Here is a 6,000-nt window from a genome sequence, read left to right on the forward strand (position 1 = left end):
AAAGTCTAAGTGCACAGCATTTCTCTGGGACACATGCCCTCATTTTGAAGCCTTCTGTTCCTATCCACATTCCACTTCTTATTAGTACCTACTCTGACTTCCCATAGTGACTTTATAACTACCCCAAAAGTGTTACAGACATTTGCAAGAATCCATCAGAGAATTGATAAATGTGAGTTTAAACAGAACATTTCCTAAAAGTTGACTATGCAAATAGAGAGCAATGGAGGAGGGCTCCTCAAGAGCACACACAGGTGCCTGCACAAGTCATACCACTTACCACACACTCAAAACTAGTTGTAAAAGAGTATAGAGGAAGGTTGATCCTTTTGTTTTCTGTCTTAGCCTAAGCTACTGTAATAGAATACCCACATTGTATAAATGAAAACGAACCCACGTTTGTTCCTTATTGTACAGTAGAAGAAATCTAAGAGAGGGAATGAGCATCTAGTGAGCCTTCTTAGTACATTATCTCATGGATGTAGGAAGGGAAAGAGAGGGAAAGGATACAACACAAAACTGACTCTGGAAAAAATGCCCGAGTCCAGGCTGGCAGGAGCTCACTGATTGTGGAAGAATCTTCATGGGTGATGTCTCAGATTGTCCCATCTTCCAATAATGTTGAGTAGGGCACTTTCAAAGTACAGTACCATAAAGGTATAAAACACCATTACAAACAGCCAGCAGGCCAAGCTTGAGTCAAAATCACACATCACTCAAAGTTCTGCTCCAGTGTATTGCAGCTTGAAAAGGACGTTTCTAGTTCTCTACATTCTAACACAAGCTCTTCTTTTATTCCTCCCAGCTCCACAACCTTCTTGCTGTCAGAGCTCCACACATGTACTATATATGTGGTACCCAGGCTACAATCCATACTTGATTTTCTGCCAATATCTACTCTAGATGTCTTAGGTAGTTTTCCAGGCCCCTGGGCCATGCTCTTTGATAGTGAGCTCTGCTCTCACCAGAGATGGTTGGAGGCGTGCTCTCTAAAACCAGTGAGAAAAGCATATTTGGGGTAGAATTTTGTTTCTAGATTCAAGGTCTGGTCATTTATTTGTTTCTCCCAATAACTTAGTTTTCATTAGAGTCTGACTTAGAAGCAGAAGCTCTCAATGAGAACAGCCTGTCTCTTGGTGATCTGATCCTGGTAGTTTTCTTTGGCTTCCTTTATTCTCTTTGTCAAAGTTTAGCCTTATTCTTCAACCATATTCTCATCCTTTTGTTTAGTGCATCGATTCTTCAGAACAATATGGCATTTGTGCTGCAGGACATGTGGAGTAACAAGATGCTGAACCTTATTATGTCAGTGCTTTGGTCCTGAATTTCTTACCTTTGTTTAAGGGCTTCCTGACAACACGTCAGACATTAGAGAGACTGAAAGATTTAAGATTCTGCTAGCTCTTTTGGACCCTAACCACTGAGGAACAGTATTATGTCCAGGAACTTCTTCTCCTTTAAAAACACAAAGTTGAGAACATTTAGATTAACATTCAAATGCACCCAGAACAGATGTGCATTTCCTCTCTTCAGTTCTCATTTATCAGTAGCAAGAAGGCCCCTTACTCAACAGCAGATGCACTCTGTCATTGGTCAAGACACTCTGTTTCATGGGAAAACTTTGTTATACACACCACTGATTCACACCATTTAAGCCATTGACTCTTCATCCAGAGCATCAGCAGCTGCTTCTGTGGCCACATGCCTCTCTCGAAAGCATGGGACTTGCAGTTGTCTTCTGCTTTAATGGCTTTCTAAGAAGGATATAATGCTTAGCAGTTGCCCCAAAAGATCTTGGGCATCTTTTTGATAGTTCTTCCCAACAGTAGCGGGCAGGAAGAGGACTTTGACTTCTGCAGAGAAGGTGAGAAGTCACAGATCAGTTTGTGAATATGAGAGAGTCTGACCCATTTGTCCTTGTGATTTCCCTTCATCTATAAACTAAGACACCATCTCTGTTGAGAGAAAAGGACAGAATGAGGCTGGTAGCTAGGGTAGTGAGTTACATGGATTAGCAGAAACTGCTGAGTGGTAAGGAGACAGTCTCAGAGACAAGTGAAACCAAGTGACCTCCAGAGATCATGTGTTTGAGTGAAAAATAATCCCTGGTTGGGGGATATCTATGACATTGTGGAGTTTGTCTTGGCTGTGAAGGAACACAGCACATAATACTCACTATGATGAGGTAAAGGCAAGAACACACTCAAAGGCAGTTTGGGGAATAGTTAGTGGGTAATTACAGGATTATTTTTGAGCCTTTAATATTAAGTCATAGGAATCAAAATGGAAAAAAAAAAAAAAAACCAAAAAAAACTCCTTCCACGCTTGAAGCAAAATTGCCCCTTACAATGGGGTCTCCAAGCAATCAGACCTCACTTCCAGAGTCCTGGGCAAGAAGAAGGCTCTGCTGCCTGGAGGGATTATCTCAGAGCCTAACAGTTTTGGTAGCCAGGAAGTTTATTTTTTCTCCTCTCGATATTTATTCCAAATCATATTCTTCTTGGTTTCAACCTGTTATTATTAGTCATTTCCTCAGGGTTAGTTTAGGAATATCTATCCCTTCCTGGGATTAACACCTTCCAAATATTAGGCTGATTACCACCTGGCCTGGCATTAAGTGTTTGAAGGCACACATTTCTGGTTTATATGTGGCATGATGGTTTTACATCTTATAAAAACACTGCATGTGGATGTTGACTTACCTGAAAAAAATACACTTTGTGTGAAAACATATAACTCCTTATTTACCTGATCAATGTAATTATAATCTTCATAATAATTCATTTTGGATTTGCCAAATGGCACATGTGGAAATGTTCAATTTGTAATGTGATTATAGCTCAAAAAAAAAAAAAAAAAAAACCCAAGTGTATTTGATACCTGTGGCTTGGTACAGAAATTAAAAAAAAAATAGTCTGTGTTATATTTCCTATTCTCAGCCAAGTCAAACTCTGAAAGCAGTTCTATAATTCTTGGGGAATCTCTTTAAGCAGACTTGTGTCAAGGCCAATTATAGTCCAGCAGCCTTTCTCTAACTGGAGCGAGGTAAGCAGCTGAACACTTCTGTCATTAAGCAACCCCCTTCTAAAGGTTGAGCTCCAGGACTGGATAAACAGGAGAGTAGCATTCCTGTACAGTGCCTTCGCCCCAGTAGCCCTGGGAGGAGTTTGCACTGCTTTTTATGCTATTGCCGCTCCACTCGTTGCTCCATCCTTACCATTTCTTGTGTATGATGAAGATGTATAATTAAGGGGTAATAGCTTTCCATTCATTTTGCCTTGCCAAGAAGCAGTGTGTGTGTGTGTGTGTGTGTGTGTGTGTGTGTGTGTGTGCATGCGTGCGTGTGTACATGTGTGCGTGTGTGTATGTGTTTTAAGGAATAGTGTAGAACTTTCGGGCAATGGTTCAGGTACATATGTGTGTAAGTATGTGAATTCATGTGTGCTGTGGCCCTTGCAGCTAATCATAACCTGAATTGTGCCATCTTCTTAATTCCCCTCCAGCCCTGTTCTCATGTCCTCAACATATAGTTTTCATTCACCTACAGTTCTTCATGGAGTATTCTGTGTTAACCCTACCCATAATCTTTGTCTATTTCTTTCTCCTATCTTGTATATTTCTTATCTATCTTTTTTCTATCTGTAACTCATCTATTATCTATGTATTATCTCTCATTTTCTTATTCTATCTATCTATCTATCTATCTATCTATCTTCTATGTACTTTCTATCAATCATCTATCTACCATTCTATCCACATATATATCTGTTTGTATGATTTCACCTGACAGAATAATTAGCCACTCATGTATCACAAAGTAGCTCACATCCAGGGTCTACCAATAAGGCATCAAGTTTCTCTAAGCCTCAGTTTCCCTGAATATATTGAGGGTATTTTAATATTAATGCCAGAATTTACTTGGAAAAGGTTTGGTAGAGTGGAATTAACATATGCCAAATGCCTAATAATAATGTTTAATATTGTGGTATAGTTTGGAACCAAGAGAAAGGCATTTTGAAATGATGACTTGTGTGTACAAAGTTTATTGGGGAATACCCTTGAAATCAATGCCTTAGGGTGAAAGAAATATAATACAATCACAACAAATACCCTAGCACATCCTGTGAGAACTTTAGAGTGGTTCCATAAAATGTCAGGCGAGAATATCTACACCCTAGCATCTTCCAATCATTGTATGAAGGCTGGTTTGGGGCTGGAGGAATTCTCTAGGGTATAGAAGCCATCTTCTTCTGACAGTAATTTCCAGCAACTAAAGGACTTAGTACTTAGTATTCAGCAGAGATTTTTCTTGGTATTGCTTGGCTTCATTTTCAAGAACCTGTGTCTTCAGGAGTTGGTCATCTTTTGCTAGAGAGACTCAAAAGAACATTAGTGGGATGAGCTTCAGCCACTACTATTGTGGCTATTCCTTAGACTGCAACAGGAATCTTTCATATCCTACCTCTGTATCATCTATTCTTAAAACTTTTGGTTAGACTATTTGATGGATGGGTGATCTATCTTGTAAAGATGGCCCAGGTTCTTATCCCTAAGACATCTCTTCCCAGACTCTCCATGCCTTTTAATTTATTCCTCTAGTTCATTTAATTCCTCTATCATAAAATTTGGCAAGAGAATTTCAAGAAATAAAAGCCTTGCCTAATGTGTCTTCTGACTTCTGGAGTCAAGGTTAATAATTTTGGTTGAGGCAGTTCGTTTGTTAAGCACAATCCAAGGTGATCATGCAGTAACTATAGTTTCATATTTACTATAACACTGATGGAAGCATGCCAGTCTTAGCCTCAAAGCCTCTAGACCTGCAAGTATGGGCAGCACAAATGCCCCATGTCAGTGGGAGCAAGACAGGTAAGATCACGTTTATTTCCACTCATTCCATATTGGACTTGAGGACTCTGTGTATTGAGGACAGACCACCATACTCCAGGGCTAACATAGGCTCCATACTGTACTGTGAAACATCGGAGCCATTTTCCTTGTGCTTCATCTACCAGATGTGTTCTCCATGAGACTCTTCTATCATCTTCCCAGGTCAGCTGGGTAGGGTGGCCTATGATAATAACCAGTGGATCCCAAGTTGTATATTCACAGCATATTTATTTTACTAGATAAGGTCCATTGGTCCTATATCAGGATCCATGTTGGTGATCAAGCTCAGTACACCCTTGGCTAATGGTGCTGGTGGAGGACCTGTAGGTGAGAAAAGCACATCCATATTTAGAATTCACTTCGATTGCATTGAAGGAGAATTTTTGTCCCTCTAAAAGTAGAAGAGGCCCAATTGTCAACTTGTAGTCACATATTCTCCTTGGTAATGTATGTATCTGGTGACACATACAGGCCACAGTGTTGATCTCTACTGCTGGCATATTTAACATCTGACAGTGACAGTAACTAGATGGCATTCATTGAGCAAGAGTTCAGGTTTCTGTCTCTACCAGACCAGTCCCAGTTCCCAGAAGTTGTGCAGTCTCCCCACACAGGTCAACCAGCTGAGGGGCTCATGTTCAAACTCAAAGCTGGTGTGGAAACTTTCTGGGGTCATATTATACCACTACCCAAAGTTCTTCCAGTCAGGAGCATTTCCAAACACTGTTATCTTTTAGAATTACTCATGAGTGATGCTGTCATACAATTGGCATTATAACTCAGGCCAACCTACGTATGAATTCAGCCTAATATCTTCCTATTTTCAGTGTAATTGTTTACTCTTACATTTGATCATGACTATGACCTGACAAAGATGTGCTTATACAATAGCATTGGAATGTATAGGCAGCTAATCAGTGTCTCAATTAGTATTTTGTGCCACATGGACGTGCTCATCACAATTCTATAGGTAATTCTTACATTTTAGGATAGATTACTACTGGGATTAATCCAGATGTGTGACTTGTGCTTAGAATGATGTAGTTTATAATAGGCAGTTGCGGTTATACAGATGCTTGATAGCATCAGGTTCTTGATATTGACCATAGTCTT

The sequence above is a fragment of the Onychomys torridus genome, chromosome 6, assembly GCF_903995425.1.
Source record: "Onychomys torridus chromosome 6, mOncTor1.1, whole genome shotgun sequence".
Taxonomy (NCBI): domain Eukaryota; kingdom Metazoa; phylum Chordata; class Mammalia; order Rodentia; family Cricetidae; genus Onychomys; species Onychomys torridus.